A 20759-nucleotide genomic window follows, 5' to 3' on the forward strand; every position below is an offset into this window, starting at 1 on the left:
GCCAACATAACTGTACGTCTGTTGTATCAGAAACGGAGTTAAAGTCAAGAGTAATGCGGTTTCCACTCTCTCTACCAAGAGGCCTTGGGCCGACCACCCTACCTTTCCTATTATCTCCTAACTCGCTGGAATTAGGGCGGAGCTCGCCGCCCATGCGTCCTTCTACACTCAAGATCCTTCCCATCTGAGTTATCTGGGTCAGCAGGATCTACTGGGACTATTGTACGTACACTCCACACTTGCCTCCACCTATCCCAAGACATGTAGGTACCCTTGACCTATGCTACCAGTTAAGTACTCTGTCTCTGGTTCAAGATCAGAATTGGGATTAGTAAAACTAAGTGAGATACGGACCACGACTTTAGTGAACTATGCCACAGTAAGGTTACATGTATCATCCCACCCCCACAGGACAATCTTGGGGTTCGAAACCACGTGAGTCGGTAAAACGCACTTAGAACCGAGAAGGCTGATGGCTGAGATAAAAAGATATTAATGATGAAAAATGCTCAAAAAGGCTGTAAAATTAACCGATACATTATCACCGAACCAAATACGTGGATACACACACACACACACACACACAAACATATCTATATATACATATATATATATATATATATATATATATATATATATATATATATATATATATATATATATATCATAGGGCAGTAGGAAACCTCTTGCCATTTACCTTTGCATCTATGAGAGTGGACTGGATTTCTTTCTCTCGTACAGAGATTATTCATCAATTCAAAAATAGAATGGACGTTCAAACCTGAGTACTGGATTGCGGTATATATATATATATATATATATATATATATATATATATATATATATATATATATATATATATATATATATATATATATATATATATATATATATATATTCATTCTGATATCATGGACGAAGGAGATACAGATCTTGAGGTTGGCAGGAAAAGTTGGGATGGACTCTCCAATTCGAAAGACTAAGTTTTTAGTCCCCCCTTCCCGTCCTTTTTTTTTTCCCCTCTCTCTCTCTCTCTCTCTCTCTCTCTCTCTCTCTCTCTCTCTCTCTCTCTCTCTCTCTCTCTCACGTTTCAACCATGGACACAGAGTGAGAGATGTTTGGACGTCATGTCCGTTGCTCAGGTTTGGATATCCACTTTGCTAAAAGGAATGTGAAAGTTTATTATATTTTTTTTCTTCAGCCACTTTCAAACTGTGCGTATTAGAGCAACAGAAAAACTGATATACACCAAGGGAAAAAGTTTTGCCCAAAAGGATTCCCCGGCCATTGAGTAGAACTCAGCCAGAAAAACTGAGTTTTAAAATTGTGTGCCACTGTATCATTTCTCAATATTAGATCACATTTTATCAAACGCATTTTATTTTGAAAATTTTCTCTAATTTTCTCGGTTATGTATATGCCATTTTTCCCCCTCGACTTAAGTTTTATATTCGGCTTGTAAATATCTCCATCATATATACATATTTGCCGCGACACTTCTTGGAAATTGCTATTGATATTCAACTTGTTGGTGGACCGGCTATGAAGAAGTTGAGGGCAAAAATGTATGTCATTCTAGGATGTACAGATATGACGAGTGGACCCAGCCAGCGCCGCTACCATGCCTTGTGGTTGTGGCGGTGGTGGTGGTCGTGCTGGTGGTGTGTTCTGGTCATGGTGATGGTGTCCTGGTCATGGTGGTGGTGTGTCTTGGTAATGGTGGTGAGTTCTGGTCGTGGTGGTGGTGTGTTCTGGTCGTGGTGGTGGTGTGTCTTGTTAATGGTAGTGGTGTGTTCTGGTCATGGTGGTGGTGTGTCTTGGTGATGGTGGTGGTGTGTTCTGGTCATGGTGGTGTATGTCATGGTAATGGTGATGGTGTGTTCTGGTGGTGGTGGTGGTGTGTTTTGGTCGTGGTGGTGGTGTGTCTGGGTAATGGTGGTGGTGTGTTCTGGTGGTGGTGTTGGTGTGTTCTGGTGGTGGTAGTGGTGTGTTCTGGTCATGGTGGTGGTGTGTTCTGGTGGTGGTGGTGGTGTGTTCTGGTCATGGTGGTGGTGGTGTGTTCTGGTGGTGGTGGTGGTGTGGTCTGGTCGTACTGTGGTGTGTTCTGGTCGCGCCGGTGGTGTGTACTGTTCTGGTTGTGGTGGTGGGGTGTTCTGGTCGTGATGGTGGTGTTTCTGGTCGTTCCGGTAGTGTGTTCTGGTTGTGATGGTGGTGTGTTCTGGTCGTGCTGATGGTTTGTTCTGGTGGTGGCGCTGGTGTGTTCTGGTGGTGGTGGTGGTGGTGTGGTCTGGTTGTAGTGGTGGTGTGTTCTAGTGGTGGTGTGTTCTAGTGGTGGTGTGTTCTGGTGGTGGTGTGTTCTGGTGGTGGTGGTGGTGTGTTCTAGTGGTGGTGGTGGTGGTGTGTTCTGGTGGTGGTGGTGTGTTCTGGTGGTGGTGGTGTGTTCTGGTGGTGGTGGTGGTGTGTTCTGGTCGTGCTGGCAGTGCGTTTTGGTCGTGCTGGTGGTGTGTTCTGGTCGTGCTGGTGGTGAGTTCTGGTCGTGCTGGTGGGGCGTTCTGGTCGAGCTGGTAGTGTGTTCTGGTCGTGCTAGTGGTGTGTTCTAGTCGTGGTGGTGGAGTGTCCTGGTCGTGGTAGTACTGTAGACAGGTCCTGATGGTGGTTGTGTACACCTAGACGTGAAGATGGTGGGTCTTGGTAGTAGTTACTGGTGTCTAGTGGTAGTGGTAGTGGTAGCGTTGGTGGTGTGTGCTGGTAGATGGTGGGTCTTGGTAGTGGTTACTGGTGTCTAGTGGTAGTGGTAGTGGTAGCGTTGGTGGTGTGTGCTGGTAGATGGTGGGTCTTGGTAGTGGTAGTGGTAGTGGTAGTGGTAGCGTTGGTGGTGTGTGCTGGTAGTAGTGTCCTGGTAATAGTAGTGGTGGTGCCCTGGTCAGGTTCCTGTTGTGAATCCATTTATAACTACCATTTGATGTGTTGCAGGAAGAGGTTTGCACACATATTACCCGTCTCTTAACCTAGTATATACAGGATATGTACCTTGTATGTGTCACATACACACACACACACACACACACACACACACACACACACACACACGCACGTACACTCACACACACACACACGTACACTCACACACACACACACACGTACACTCACACACACACACACACACACACGTACACTCACACACACACACACACACACACACACACACACACACACACACACACACACGCACGTACACTCACACACACACACACACACACACACACACACACACGTACACTCACACACCCACCCACACACACACACACACACACACACACACACACACACACACACACGTACACACACACACACTAGCAACTGTGCAGAGAAGACCTCAGGGGACTGCATGCTTAAATTTAAGATTTTACAGGATCTACTTACTTGCTAGCAGGCCTCAAGTGTATAGTAAGAGGAGTGAATAAAGTGTGAGGACGCCCCTGATACATCATTTGGATTGTCTGACTTCACCAGTAAGTTGGAGTTGGGTAAAAGTTAGGAGTTGGAAGAAGTCAGATTCAAATCGAATGCTCAGAGTTTTACCAGCCTCATTATACCAAGTTTTTTTTTTTTTAAGTATTGCACATTCAAATGATATTCATGAAGTCAGTATTGTAAGGGACTGATGTGGGAAGAGTGAACAAACGTGCCTTAGAATTAACATAAAAAAGTGTAACTGAGAGTAAAGATGGATGGTATAATATTTAGAATCATAAGGCAATACAAACAGTTGAATATTCAAGATATTCCTTGGATAATGGATATATCATCCGTGTATGTTAACAAAATATATCAGCGTTATTTTCCATTTTGGAGGATCAAGCTGAGATCTTAAGGAACGGAAACAGATATGGAGAAGTACCAGAACTAGGCCAACTTGACCAGATCCTCGACAAGAAGGAAACATGAGGAAGAGACTAAACTTGAAACATCAGAGGTTAGTACTTTTGAAAGCCTGTTTGAAGTTATTAAGAAGGAGGATCAGATGATAATACTATTAGAGATGAAAGAACAGAAGTTAAGGGATCAAGTTAATGACCATGAAAGATGAGACAGACTCATAGACCATCATTGCTAGCACTTATCTCCACACTTCCTGCCTTGGATATCAAGAGTAATATATATGATGCACCAGTTGAAAAAAACTGATCGTGTAATGCTCATGTTTAACTATGTGGTAAATGAGGGTGTTAAATGAGCACAGGTGTGACAAGACCTAAAGAGATATGATTGTGAAATCGACGCAAAACCTCAACAATTTCTTTGGTACCATGCATTGGGGAATGGAGTTCATTGGCCAGGAACCAGGGCTTTGTGGTGAGAGATTCTGTGGAATTTACAGTGAAGGAGCAGGAACACACGTAGGTACCTCTAGCCTCAAATGCGGAAGGAATGGTAGGATAGAGGAAAGCATGAGTACATAAAAGATTTCAAAAAGCGGCGGAGCTTCGAGATGTGCGGTAGCGAAGATACAGACGGCACTCCAGCCAGCCGACAACTGTAAGATATGAGAGCAAGGTACGAGTACACGAGGAGAAAAAGGGAAGAACAAAGAAGTTTTGAAAAGAATATCATGGACAAAGCAGGAGAAAATCCGAAACTTTTCATAAATTCATTACGAGTCAAACTGAGATGAGCAACTAATTAGGCATAAGGAATGAGAGGGTAGCATTGCTGAGGCTAACGTTAGGATATGTGAGGCACTAAACAATAAGCTCGAAAATGTTTTCATAGCGGAAGACACTATATCCCCAACACCAGCATGATGGGGAAGCGGTTTTAGAACATTTCTTGATATCTAGAAAAGACATTAACAGAATAATTAAAGGTTTTGACGCATAGAGGGTTCATGATCCTGGTGAGATTTCACTACATGTGCTGAAGATGTGTGCAGATACGATTACTAAACCTCTTGAACACTTATCAAGGTGTCGCTGGAGAGAGGAAGAAGGGCGAACGTGATACTTGTGTATGACAAGGTAAACCGAGAAAAGGCACTGAACTACAGACCGATTTCACTGACGAGTGTTGTCTGCAAGGTCCTAGAAGAGATAATTACAATGCAAATTGATGAGTTTCTACAGAGGAGAATATACCTACGTGAGACACAGCACGGCTTTGGGGAAAGGACGTCTGCCAGAAAGAGTTTGACATTGTGCCGCATGGAAGGCTGATTAAGAAGCTGGATCGCCAGTCAGAAATAAGAGGGAAACTACGGGTAGATTACCTCAGTGGAAGAGAACAGAGGACGCAGGTCAGAGGAACCTTCTCCAGTTGCGTCTAGGTGACTGCCAGAGTCACAGGGTTCTTTTTTGGGACCATTACTCTTCTTGATTTATATAAACGACTTGTTTAAAGATATGAATCCTCCTTGAATGTGTTTGCAGATGATGCAAAAGTCACGATGGAAGTGAAAAGCGAGGTGGAATGCATCAGCTTATAGGGAGACCTAAACAGACTCCAAAGGTGGTTGCTGAGATTCAACCAAAGCAATTATACAGTAATGAAAATGGGATAAAGTGAAAGAAGGTCTCAAATTAATCATTATGTGGAAGGGAATAGTTTCAGGAAAGCTTCAGGATTTTGTATATGAAAAGAACGTTGGAGTTGACATCATCTCTAACCTGTCGTTAAAGACACGTTAAGAGAACAGTTCAAGATATAGACTCTGCTAGAAAATATGAGAGTAACCTTCAAGTGTATGGATACGGAAATATTTAGTAATTGTTACAAGTCTACGTAAGGCCAAAACTGGAATATGCTTCTTAAGTTTGGTCACCGCACTTTAAGATGTATAAAGAGATAATAGGGAAGGTTCTGAGAAAGGCAACACTGATGATACCAGAATTTAGAGAGCTAATTTAAAGGGAAAGACCAGAGGCTCTAGATTTGCCCACCTTGGAAGATAGAAGAGTGAGGAGTGACCTAATCACAAACTTTAATGTGAACGGAGCCATGACGCGGACAGTGAACGGTTCTTCGAGAATTGTAGGGATAAAGCAACTGAAATTCTTGATATGATAATCAGTAAGAATCTTGTTAAAATAAATGTATAAAGAACTACTTTTGTAGAATATGCGTGGTGGACGGATGAAAAAGAATGACTAAAGACGTGGTTAATGCAGACAACGTAAATAGACTTAAGATGTATGATCGAGACATGGAGCACACGAGCATAAAACTTCTTCCCCGTACAAAACAATTAGGTAATGACACACACACACACACACACACACACACACACACACACACACACACACACACACACCATAAGATATACTCAACAAAACAGTAACAAAACAGACAACTGTTGTAGAGAAAAGTCCAAAAGGAAGAATAAAGGACTTCCTTTTCCCAGCACTTTGTCTCTCAAACTAACGCCCCTCTCCTCGTTTTACTTATTTCTTGTTCCTCTCTGGTCTTCCCTCAGCGGTGAGTGGCCCGAACGAGACATATCTAGTTTATTAAACTCTTTATGAGAGAGCTTAGGAGGTAGGAGGTAAATTTTTGAGTGAATGTTGTGCGTTTATGAGGGTGAAATATGAGGCGCTTGGCTCGAGCTCTCTGGGTGAGGAACAAGAGAGGATCTGTGATGGTATCTTCACTCAGTCTTGCCAACTGAGGCACGATGGATGTTGTCTCAGTCCTCTACCCCTTCTATCCATCCTTTCGCCTCGTCCTTCCGCCCCTGCTTGTCACCTAGCTTCTCTATCCTTCCCTTCGTTTATCTCTTTTATCCTACTTCAGTGATCAGGTCCTCCAACCATTCCTTTCGTCTAGTCTGTTCAACTCACCTTAGTCACTTAGCCATTCTGCCCTTCCCTTCGTCTCGCCTCTCCATCCCCATCAAGCCTTCTTTCTAGCCTTCTGTCCACATATCCCTTCAGTCCATGCTATGCTCTCATATCCTTCGTTTTCCTCTTCACTTCTTCCCTTCATTTACCTCTTTCGTGTTTTCCAGATCACTTAACCCTTCCATCCTCCCCATCATGTATTCAAGCCTCTCGAGTCATCTATCGTATTACGACTATCCTCGAGTCTTACCCCGGAATCTACCTTTTCCATCCACCACAATCATTTACTCCTGTTCCACTAAGTATTCTACCCTTTCCATGCTCAGTCGTCCACCAGCTTCCCAGGTCATGTTTACTTTACATTTCATTATCTCGCTAATTCTATCTTCCCTTCAATCATTTGTTTCTTCTTCAGTTCTCAATTCTGTTCTCCATCACCTACCTGGCCTGCCACCCAACACCTGCCTCCATCATTTGTCTTCTTCAGTGTCGTCTGGGTCACGCCGTCCTTCCTTCCAGTGTAAAACACCTATTCCTCCCATCTATCCTATCCTTCCATCCTCTTCTGATCGCAGACTCCATCCATCCGTCTGTTCTGTTTGGTCTCATCTTTCTCCTTCTTCCTTCTTCCCTCATTCTTCTTTCTCCGGTCCTCAGTAACTTGTTCCTAACACCTACTTTGTCACCATCCCCCTTCCACTCGTATACCAAAAGCAAAAACCTTATTTACATGATCAGATGAAATTTAAACATATGCAATATTGAGAACTAAGAAGTATTCAAGTTTCCATAAACATTCCAGTCCAGATGTGCCCACTGGCAGTGAGGCTACCTTTCCCAGAATACTGAAGTAGTTAGTATACCGGAAAATAACATTCCCAATAAGCAAAGAAATTTTCTACACATCACTACGTGTGAGGCTTGGTAATGAAACGTACGTTTTTAAGAAAGGAAATCGAAAATCGGTCTTCCGTCCTGTCAGCCTGGCTTCAGTTCCAAGGAAATCTTTGAAAATTTGGGACAAATTCATTATATTAAAGAAAACGATACAGCGATGAACAACGATCAACTTATCAACATGGGTTTCAAAATATATGATCATGTTTAATGTATTCATGATATATTCCTTAACTGAAATTCTAAAATAGCCTCATATGTTATTTACGGAAGCATTCCAAAATCTTTCAACAAAATACCACGAAGAATGTCACAATGGAACACAAACGAATACAACGGAAGTCAAACAGCAACAGACCATCACTGGATCTTTTCGAAGCTGTTTGCGATAGTGGAAGATCTCAGAAACACGCAGATTAGTGTGATAGGAGTAGAAAGCCATACAGATGTTTCAAAAGAAAAACCTGCAACCTTATCATATTATTAGGAGAGGGGGAGAGAGAGAGAGAGAGAGAGAGAGAGAGAGAGAGAGAGAGAGAGAGAGAGAGAGAGAGAGAGAGAGAGAGAGAGAGAGAGAGAGATGATATTATTCGTGGGGAACTGAAGTGGTATGTTTAGCAAGTCTATTATCAAACGTATCTTCGGTACTGTTTTCAACCACTCTATTTGAAAAAAAAACAAAAAAACTCCACGAGTTTGTATTCGTTACTACAAATAACCATCAGACGAATCACTCCTTGAATATGTGTTTGTATCGAGATTATCTCAGCCTCTGATAATTTTGAATGTCTACTAGATCACCTCTTAACCTTCTCCCTCCTAAGGTGGGTAAATATAAATCGTTTGGTTGGCTTTCAAAGGATCCGATCCTCTGTCCGGAAATCATCTTAGTAGCTCGACTCTGTACTCTTTCCATTCTGTTAATGTCTCTATTCAAGTAACGTGACCAAAATCGAATACAGTATTTCAGATCGGGACGCACCAAAAATTGTACACAGAATTTTATCCCTTATCTTAAATTCGAAAAACCTCACCTATGAATCCAAGAATTGTATTTTCCCTTTTGCCGTTTTACAGCTTCTACGCATTGTTTATTGTGCTTAATGTCACCGAAGATTATTACACCTGTCTTTTCCTTCATTTTCCTTTTGTAATTGAGAAGAACTCCAGCTTGTTTCTTTCCATCTTGCTTTTACAACTGATATGGAAAACTTTGCTACATGAAATTATAGTTCTACGAGTGGTTGTACCCTGTATCAATGCTACATGAAATTACAGTTCTACGAGTGGTTGTACCCTGTATCACCAATATAGTGGTGACAGAGGGTACAGTAAATGGCTTACATCGACTATACGTAACGACTCTTTGTCTGTTGCTTGGAAACAAGTCCTGGAGCATCTCTTGTTACTGTCCAGCAATAGTCCTCTGACATTGCTGAACTCCATTTGCCCTGGTGCCGCTTCTCTACGGCCATGCTCACTGCGCCCGTTACACAGATGACATAGTGTAGCCTATTTTCTAACAGAATAACAAGAGTTTTTCCACGTTCCTTTTAGTTGTTAACCTTGATATTTCCTGGAAAGTTGGCTGCTACCAGCCGGAAAGCATTCCACGCTGTCTTCTCGTCAACACAGAGGATGCGGTCGAACTGCTTGTCTCTGAAAAGCTCGCGGATCTGAGGACCGGCGAAAACAACCTCCTCGACTCTCGCCTCACTGAGCCTTGGGAACTTCTCACGATGGTACCTCAACGCTGGTCCATTTTTTTTCCATGGCCTTCACGAAGTTCTCCTTGAAACCCAGTTTGATGTGTAGAGGCGGTAACAAAATCTTGCTGGATTGTACCAGCGGTAGGTGCTGCCCTGTCTCTCTTGTTTTAATGGGAAATCTTTTCCAGAATGTCCCATTCACACAGGAAACAGATCTTCGTGTAACCCTGCTGCAGTTCAAGCAAGATAGCAACAACATTCAAGTCGCTAAAAGGTCGCAATTTGTATTCCTTGTAGTTTCTGCAGTTCAAGTGATGCTTCATGTTGTAATATGATTCCTTCCTATGAAGTACATAACCAACTGCAGTCGACGACAATGCGTTGCCATAGTGCATCAAAACAGCTTTTAGAGTTAACTGTGACGAGTCTATGAACAGTTTCCACTCCTCTGGGTTATGATCAATATTAAGGGCTGCCATCAGGCCATCTACATCGCTGCAAGAAACAAAGTTACCTTCCATAAAAAAAAAGGAACGAATACTTTCTGGTTGGCAGGATGCACAGACACTGTCACATTTTTATCGATGAGATTCCACTGTTGTCGTCTCGAGCCCAACAGTTCTGCCTTACTCCTCGACAGTTTCAGACCTTTGCCGAACTCGCTTAATTTATTCTGCTTGAATTTGTGTGGTTCGGCAGACATCACGTTTGGTGCGAAATCAGGAACTCTTGATGTTGATGGTTCACATGTTTCACAAATTTCATGCTGCTTGTCTTCCAGTTCCAAAGAACATGAAGCTGAGGGTTCCAGAACGGAAAGTCCTTCAACATGGGGTACAGAGCTCATAGAAGATAGCTTAAGGTTCACTTTTTCTCCATGGATATGTATTGACGGATTGGAGGCACCATACAGAAGTAACAGTCACTAACGAGATCTATCGGCTTCCTCCATACCATGGGCACGGCAAAAGGCATCGATCACCTATTGCGATTCAACAACTGTAAAGGTTTATTGCATAAGCCTTGCAGTATATGTGTCCCCAGCCTTACAGCCAAGGTAAGAGTGCAGGTTTTCCTGATGATTGGAATTATAGCACGCTTCTGTGATGCAAAAGCCACCTCCCTAAAAATATAAGAAAAGTTATCAACAATGTTCACGAACTAACGAGGCACCCTTGTCGTTCGGCAATCACTCAGCAGTCAGTCACACGTGGCCCTTCGCACAACCGAAGCAGTATATATCAGCAGAATGATAGAAAACCAGCACACAGCACAGCAAGAAGCAACGAGTATTGAATTGTATTTGTAAAAATAATTGGGCTAACACTTTGATAACAATATTTGAGCCAGCTCCTACTCGAATACAAAATTAGAGATAAGAAAGAACAATTACTTACAAGAGCACGATACGAACAGAAACATCGGGGTACCAAAAGAGTCTTTAGGAAACGAGTACGACACGTGTGCACTGGGCATGTCCCAGGAGAAAATGATAAGTAGCAAGTAGGATGTTGCAGTACTGGCTACTGATTGCATCATCCACTTTCCATGTTCCGGGTTGCCACATCTTGTCTGAAAGCCACACAACAACAAAATCAGTGCAAATCATATGTTTTGGGACCCACTTCTTATCTTCAAAACTGGATCCAATTAACGAATATCAAATGTAATATTCGTGTTCAGCGCCCCCAAATTAGTAATGAATAGCTACTTTTATTTTCGAAGCATTTTGACTGTTTATTAGTGTTATCAGTGATGGTGTAAATCAGAAATTAAAAGAAATAACAAAATTCTAGGTTTCACAGCTAAAGATAGTAACTTTTGAATAGAACGAAGGATACGGTTCCCAATCTTTAACCTCATTTGAAAAATGCTTTTAGGTTCTCATCACCAGACTTGATGAAAGACGAAGAAAAGCAAGAACGAATTCAGAAAAGAGAAACGAAGGAATGTGAAGCAAGACTCTTAGCAGTTAATCTCTTCGTGGACAATCAGGTCAACTGTTATCTGCCCTTCCCATGTACACTCCACCCTGACGAGCTGCTGCTACTTCCTACCTCGGCCATCATCCTCTCTCCCCTAACCTTTGTTGTCCGCCTCTTTCATCCTCCTAGAGGCACTGACCCTTTCCATTCTACTGCAATATATTCTTTTTCTTTGCCCCTCGTTCATCTACGTCTGCCCTTTACATCCGCCCACTCATCTACCCTAGTCCTCCTTCCCCATGTCATCTACCTCCTCCCTCATAAATCTTCCCCCTGCATCTAAAGCGTCATAATGCCATTCAACCCTGCAATTTACACCATCTACCGTAAGTTGTCCCATCCATTGTGTACCGTGTACCCCAGTCATCCACTCTCGTCCAATTCGAGTGGACTGCACTTTTTGTTCTTCCGTAGCTTAGTCTACTTTTCTGCTCCTTTACTGTTTGTTCCTCACAGCTCACCCTTTCCACCAATCATCTTTGTCTTTCACCGTATTATCACCTTTTCCTTGTGACACAACTGAAGGAAATGTGGGATAAAGATCTTCATTGATAATTAACTGAAGAGGGGATTCAAGAGGGAACACCGACTGACGGATGTGGTAAAAGGTCACTGTAGGAAAATTAAGACGAATGAAGGGGAGAAAGAGATAGATAGATAGATAGATAGATAGATAGATAGATAGATAGATAGAGAGAGAGAGAGAGAGAGAGAGAGAGAGAGAGAGAGAGAGAGAGAGAGAGAGAGAGAGAGAGAGAGAGATCAGAGAGGTGCAGTGTGTAAGATCAGAAGAGTATGAATGGAGATGGGAATTAATAGATAATTGGCAAAAAATGGGGGAAATCGTGATGAATCAGGATATTCAGATGCAGGACAAAACATTTGGAAAGGGAGAGGGTTGTGTATATATTGAAGAAGAGAACGAGGAGAATTCAATTTCCAGACTTTCTCAACTGGTGCATTATACACTCCCCAACCTCGAGTTAGTTCGTCAAAGTTTGTCGCTGATGATGTTGGTGTTGATGCTGGTGATTACGGTGGCTGTTGATGGTCGAACTGGTTGATAGTGGTTAGTGCTGATGCTGGTGACTGCTGACTGTCATGATGGTCGTTCTGGTTGATAGTGGTGATGGTGGTGACAGGTGTTGGTCGTATTAGTTGACAGTGGTGATCCTGGTGACTAGAGTGAATGGTGATGGTCACATCGGTTGATTGTGGTGATGCTGGTAATTATGGTGACCGATAATGGTCGCACAAATGGTCGAATTATGGTGACCGATAATGGTCGCACAAATGGTCGACTGACTGATAGTGATGATGATGGCAACAGGGGGTGGACGTACTGGTTGATAGTGATGATGCTGGCGATTGTCATGATGGTCGTAATAGATGATATGTTGTGGTTGAGAATAATGGTGATGGTGTTTATGGTGGATTGTGGTGGTTGTGGTGATGGTGATAAAAACTGATGGCGTTGGTGTATATTTTGATGATGGTGATCGTTCTAATGGTGATAGAGGCGATGTTATGGCTGTCATGGTGTTGGTCCTACGAACAGGTGAAGAAGTGGATTGCTTCCTGAGTGCTGCCGGAGCCCCATAAGAAGAGAAGGGACTCCTTCGGCAGGAGGTAAGCAAAACGTTTTTGGAAAGGATGATAGGTCCAGTAAGAATGATAGCGTTGTTCATAATGATGGTCGTAAATGGTAATACACACGTGGAATCATTCACAGTCCCGTACACCGTGAAGACAACGGACAGGCAACGTTAATGAAGCTTATGGACGAAAAGAAAAAGAAAGTGTGAGCAACGCTAGAACGTGTGGGACAAGTCCACCTTCGTGAAGCAACGAATGTTGGTGTTTCCTTGAGGTCGTGCGCTCAAGTAAATCATTCTTTCGCCAGCTGCAGACACACACACACACACACACACACACACACACACACACACACACTGTCTGTCTGTCTCTCCTTTTCTTTTACTGCTTATAAGGGAAATACATCTTTTTCAGTAGTGCTAAATTAGCCAGACCACCTCGCTTGAAACACCGGGTCTGTGTGGTCTTTCTATCTGTCAAACTCTCTCTCTCTCTCTCTTCCTCTCTCTCTCTCTCTCTCTCTCTCTCTCTCTCTCTCTCTCTCTCTCTCTCTCTCTCCCCTATCGTTCCCCTTACCCTCACAAATGTAGATGAAGTGTTCCATTCGACCCTATCACTTCGGTAAGGGTAGTCAAGTAATTATGATAAGTGAGATAATGGTTTGCCGTTTAAGGAAACAAACAAAGATCATCAGTAACAAATACGGAAAGATAATTAGTAACAAATACGGAAAATATAGAAACCGCAAGGACATGACCACAGTTAAGGCAACAACCTGAGCAGCAACGACGGTGGAAAACGACATCAATACATAGACAACGACAGTCAAAGTAGATAACAAAGTGGTGGAAAACAAGGACCAGGAGCAGCAGCAACAACAACAGCTACTTCGACCGAGCTAGCTCGCCCAGAGTACCGCGGATCTTGGGTGAATGGCGTCTTCTCCAACCGTCTCATGGCCGTGGAGTAGAACATGTGTGCACCACGTCATATCAGCCCAGCGAATCATGGGTTTAGTTAATGATACTTATGTCGGGGTGTCGTGTAGTTAAGGCTTAACCACTTGAGTACTGGGGGACGATCCGTTGGTTCATGATGGCATGGTGCTCTGACCTGAGGGTTGTGCAGGCCTTGTCCAAAAGGTTCTGTACAGGCTTTGCCCTAGGGTTGGGCAGTCCTTGCCCTAGGGTTGTACAGGTCTGGCGCAAGGGTTGTACAGTTCTTTTTCAAGGGTTATGTACAGTCCTTACCAAAGGGTGGTGCAGGTCTTGCTCAAAGGTTGTACTCCAGATTCGTACCGTAGTGCTCTAGCGTCGTATCATTATAACTCCTGGTCATGGTCTACAGGTGTACCTGTGAGCTACGCGGGTGTACCATCGTACTCCACGGTCGTACCGTGGGATTAACTACTGATCCCGTTTTAATTACAGGAAAAAAAAAATGAATTTCTCGGAGGAGCGATGGTTTCCTCCTGTTCATTGTGCATTCATAAGATCATTAAAACAGTTTACGTAGTACGTTACTTTATGAAACTGGTTGATGCACTCTAAGAGTTAATACCCGTCATGTAACCCGGACGCAAGTGAATGAAATCAGGAAAGAATTCTGATAAAAAATGAGATGAGGGGGAAATCCGTAGGGGAGACTGAGAAAGGTAAATCAAAAACTAAAGGGGGAATACAACACAGAGGATGCGATGAGAAAGAACAATGATTATAATACACAAACTAATAATGGAATAATTGCCAAAAGTCACTTATTACTGAATGATTTTTCCAGCTATCCTTTCTGAGTTGGTGTGACGCTGTCATTTTCAGATTACATGCCAGTCGTGTGTCATGAGCAGTGAGGCAGGGAGTAATGGCAGGCAGAGAGAGAGAGAGAGAGAGAGAGAGAGAGAGAGAGAGAGGAAAAAAGTAACATCATATATATATATATATATATATATATATATATATATATATATATATATATATATATATATATATATATATATATATATGGTGGAATACTTTCCCACGTATTCCCTGCGTGTCGTAGGAGGCGACTAATACAGGAGGGAGCGGGAGGCTGGAAATCCTCCCCTCCAGTTTTTACTTTTCCAAAAGAAGGAACAGAGAAGGGGGCTAAGTGAAGATTTTTTCTCAAATACATACATACATACATACATACACACACACACACACACACACACCACACACACACACACACACACACACACACATACACACACACACACACACACACATATATATATACATATATATATATATATCCCTGGGATAGGGGAGAAAGAATACTTCCCACGTATTCCCTGCGTGTCTTAGAGGGCGATTAAAAGGGGAGGGAGCGGGGGGGCTAGAAATCCTCCACTATCTTTTTTTTTTTTTTTTAAATTTTCAAAAGAAGGAACAGAGAAGGGGGCCAGGTGAGGATATTCCCTCAAAGGCCTAGTCCTCTGTTCTTAACGCTACCTCGCTAACGCGGGAAATGGCGAATAGTATGAAAGAAATATATATATATATATATATATATATATATACATGAGGGACAGGGGACCATGTGAAACTAAAGGACGAAGAATCAAACACACGGTAATTGGAACATAATCAAAAGAAAAAATTCTGCGAAAGGGAGAATAGGTAAACAAAGGGAAGATAACACTGATGAAGGGCGCGTCCGAGATGCCTACGACAGGGGCGTGGGGCCAGGGTATAAGGTGGGGGGGGGGGGGGGGGGGGGGCACACGCACATTGATAAATGACTGATGAATCTTGTGGACAAACGAGACACTGACGGACGAGAGGCGGTGATGAATCGACCACTACCTGCCAGGACGTTGACGGCCACTGGACACCCTCCCTCCCTCTCTACCTCATTCCTTTCCTCCCTCTCTCCTGACTCATCGAACGGTACCTCTCTCTCTCTCTCTCTCTCTCTCTCTCTCTCTCTCTCTCTCTCTCTCTCTCTCTCTCTCTCTCTCCACCTCTGACGGTGCAACACCACCACCAACAACCCCCAACTCCTCCCCTTTGGCGATTACCCCCCTTCTCTCTCCCCGGCTCACATACACCCACACATAATTAGGAGTATCCCTCACATATGTGACAGTACCACTCTTATACAAATAGCGTTACCTCTTACATATTTTGTGATAGTACCCTTACACAAATATCGGCACCTTCTACATGAATGGTGGTTAATCCTCCACCCCAAACACAAGATGCAGTATCTAAATACCCGGCATTACCTCTCCCTATTAGGGTCTTCTCATACCTCTCTCTCTCTCTCTCTCTCTCTCTCTCTCTCTCTCTCTCTCTCTCTCTCTCTCTCTCTCTCTCTCTCTCTTCCTAACCCTGTGCGTCTGTCCCCCTTCTCCTTTAATCATGCTTGTCTTTAGATCTCATTTGCTCTTACCGCCTCTGGGTACCCCTACCTAACACCTGCGTCTCCCTCTCCCATCAGCATACACTTGTCTCTTATCCTTTCCTCTCACCCTAAACCTTCCCCCTCGTCGTCATTCCCCCTGCGTCCTCATCGTCACGTGTCTCCCTCCTTCACCTTAACCCCTACACAACTTTGTTCCCTTCCTTACGCCCGAGGCCTCCTGTGTACTTCCGTCCTCCGCCTCCTTCCTGTCTCTCTCTGTTACATTTGTCTCTCTCACACAATATACGTCCCCAACACCTGTATGCCCTCCCCCCTCACCCTATGTCTTCAGCTCGACTCGTCTCACCCTCTATCAGCCATACACGTCACCCTAAACCTGCGTTATGCCTCACTCAACACTCACCTCTATATCTCTGTCACCCATATGTTTCCGTCTTGCACTCCCTCCTTATAGCTGTCTCCTCAAGCTTTACCTCTCCTACACAAATGCTTCCCTACCTCTTCCTTGCGCCTTTAGCCCAAGTTCCTGTCTTTTCTTTCTGCCTCACTCACACATAGACTGTTGGCTCCCAGTCCACAAACATGCAGTCTCTCTTCGTACATAGTAAGTGACAGTATATACCTCACACGACTCGTTCTTCAGGACTATATTTCTCTGCGGTAAGCGCCACGCACCAGCCCTGCCGTTTGGTAAAATCCCGTAATAATCATTCATAAACAGGTATATACCTTTGTCTTCCCGCCCTCTCTCCTTCTACGTTTCTCTTCTGGTCTCGCCAGACTCCCTCTATCTTGCGCTGTCCTCCTGACTGTCATCCCCGCCACTTGTAGTTTCCCTTCGCTGACTATATATCTTCCTTATGTATCCCTCTTGCTCTCCTCTCACCCGACGTCTTTCTACATACTGCTTCACCCTTCTCTCATCCTGCAGCTCCGTTGCTCCAGCACCTATTTCTAAGTCATTGTCTTCCCTCCTCTCACATTTCAACTCCATGTCTTTCATTGCCCATTTGTTATTCCTTGTCTGTAAAGTGCGGGAAGGAAGTGAAGACTTGAAGGTATTAATCAATTCACCCCTTACTCTTCTCTCTTCCAAAGTGAGCCCAGTTTTGGCCTCTCACCTCTAACTGTAACTCAGCTCTGTTGATTCTGTGACCACACTTGCTGTCCTTGTGTGGACCTTCTCTACAAATTCTTTGTCTTTCTTTAAGTGTGGTAATCAAAATTAAGAAGTATCTTCTGATTTTGTCCTCATCTTCGCTGTGAATAAAGTCCGTTGGTTATTTTTTAATCCGTATACTTACATTTGATTCTCATATTTGTCAGTAAAGTTTGTCTCACTACACTTCTACTAAGGCTGAGCTGTGGCAGAAAGATTAGGTACAACGTCGACTCCCAAGTCCATCTCACAGCGTGTGTGTGTGTGTGTGTGTGTGTGTGTGTGTGTGTGTGTGTGTGTGTGTGTGTAGGCCTGTGCATATATCATTTACTCTACATTAACGCCCATATGTGCACAAATCCTGTGAATAAATACAGCGTGACAACATTATCATAATATACTTAACTGTCTCAGGGTGTGGGACATGCCCCTTCTGGGATTATTGTGAAGGGGGTGATGGTGGGGAGAGGAAGAAGTCCTAATCTCTTTGTAGGGGCTAGTGTCACTGGTATAGGGGGTTGAGGGGTGCTCGGGAGGAGAGGGAATTTAAGGTTTCAGATGACAAGTTGTTCTCATTACGTGTCAAGAACATCCGGTGCATCACCATCTGGACTCTGGCTCCACCCTCAGCTCCCCACCGTCGTGGCGTGGCGCTCTATGAGGCATAGCCGTGAGGTGGCGTACACGACCCCGCCGCTTTTCGAGCCCTCCTACAGCTATGTTTCTATATCAGCCCACACCCTTCTGGTGCACGATACTACGACCACTGTAGAGGATGGTACGAACCTTATTGTGTCCTTAAACCTGTGCCCTTAAGGGTTATACCACCCTGTTCAAAGTTGGCACCGTCGTGCTTAAAGGAGGATCGCACCCCTGTGCTCAAGGGGAATAATGATGTGTATAATGGAGCCATTAGCATACTTCTCGGGTCACGTTGTCAAGATTATGAATATTGAAAGTACATGGCTGGGTCCTGAATCTATCATGGTCTTATATATTTGGTATGAATAATAAGTCAAGATATATTTAGTTAATACAGCTTGAGGGTGACGGCATGTAAAGGAAGACGAGTGAGGTTTCTCTTCAACCATGGAGGTATTTACCCGTTAGTGGGCTCGTACTTCAATGGCTGTCAACTTCCACTCCTTTGGCCCAGGTTGCCTATCTCTTCTACCTCACCCACATGTGAGCTGCCACCATTCAGTCCACAGTTAAACAATCTCTCCGTATTATACACAACACTTGACAACACGTAAGTAACACGATCCATTCTTCGTAACTCTAGACTATCCTGCTTTGAGCGTTACGTGCTAGTCCTGTCTTTTGAGAGGATCTCGTCACACGTACTCAAAACTAAGTACACACTCTCACTCACTCCTCTCTCTCTCTCTCTCTCTCTCTCTCTCTCTCTCTCTCTCTCTCTCTCTCTCTCTCTCTCTCTATGTCACACAAGGGAGGTCAGATCGAATCTCTTCCCCCGTACCCCACCAGACAGTGACGTCAGGGGTGCAGGTCATGAGGGCCTCGTCACACCCAGGTCACCAAGCCATACCACCACCAACCTCCTACAGGAAACACTCGATGAAACCAATTGGACTTTACACGAATATAAGATCCAGCCGAAATAAAACAGCTGAATCGCATTGTTTGGTAAACAGTGAACACGTTGATATCATTGGTCAAACGAAAACATTTCTGAACACGAAAATTAACGATCTGATTAGCGAATACAATCTACCTGACTACAAATTATCTGTGAGAGACAGAGACGGTCCAGGAGGTGGAACTGCACTGTATGTAAAATCTTACCTAAAACCCATCGAAATTCAGACTATAACATCTGCTGCTGCTGGACACGTGTGTGCTCAGATTAGCACAGAATCTTCCAAACTTAAAATAAACGTCGTTTATGAACACCCTAGTCAGCCAGTACATATTGTCACTGTCATGTAGGGGAGTTTATAACGAGCAATACAGGATAAAGACTCGATCATTCTTGGGGATTTTACTTATCTAGTCATCAACTGTTAAACTCTCCCAGGTGTAAAAAGTGAGTCTGCTAAACTTATCAACCTTGTCAAGGACAATTTTCTCTACCAAGCCGACGAGGGAAGCTAGTATACTTGACCTAGTTCTTGCATCCCAGGAGATCTTAGTAATTATTACCAACGTTGGAAAACAGTTAGGCACTTGTGACCATAACATGGTTAGGTTCGACGTAAGTATCAGAACTGACTCCTCTAAAACCAGCACTATTACCCTTAACTTTAAAAGGGTTGGATTTTGATGGGTTGCGCGACGAATCAAAGACTCTCATCCTTGTTGATTCATACCCAGAGGAATTATGGGCGTTTTAAGCGTCAGTTTATGCACCATCAAGTCACATTCATTCCCATGCACGGCGGAGACAATAAAACTAACAACAAACCAGAATGGTAATCTATACTGCACGAGATATGTGGCGCAGATATAAACTCAAAACCATAAGAAATTAGATGATAACCCAGATATTGCAAACCAACATAACACAATCAGAAAAGAAGTTAAAGTTCTTATCAGAAGAGCCAAGAGAGAATGCGAAGTGAGTATTGCAACAGATACTAATAGAGATCCCAGAAGATTTTCTCTTTTCCATGCTAGCTGAGCCAAGTACCCATTTCATCGACCAACACTTAGAGGTGGATGAACAGCTGGGTTGACTGTGAACCAATTACCGCAACCAGGAATCGAACCCATGTGCTCGACCCTGGGTGGGCCGTGAATGCGTCACGGTTAAGAACGCTAACCGCTACACCATGGAGATCCAGTTCATAGATATATCAATAATAAGAAACATATAAGGAGTAGAACAGGATGGGCAACTCATTGTGGACGATAAAAGCTTAGCAACAACCCTGAACAAGCTTTTCTATTTCTGTTAACCAAGACTCGAATTTTGAGACAGTGATGAATAGAGCTCACACGATACAAGAACTTACCGTCACGGACAGAGGAGTACTGTCCCAGACAGGTAAGCTGAAGACTAATAAAAGCCCAGGTCCTGATATTTCTATCCACGAGTGATTAAAAACGTCAAACACGAAATTATCGGACTGTTAACCAAGACTTTCAGTTAATATCTCTAGGAAGGAATAGTCCCACAGGACTGGAGACTGGGAGACGTCACTCCTACATACAAAAGGAAAACCGC

The sequence above is a fragment of the Panulirus ornatus genome, chromosome 38 (genome assembly GCF_036320965.1).
Source record: "Panulirus ornatus isolate Po-2019 chromosome 38, ASM3632096v1, whole genome shotgun sequence".
In the NCBI taxonomy this organism is placed as follows: domain Eukaryota; kingdom Metazoa; phylum Arthropoda; class Malacostraca; order Decapoda; family Palinuridae; genus Panulirus; species Panulirus ornatus.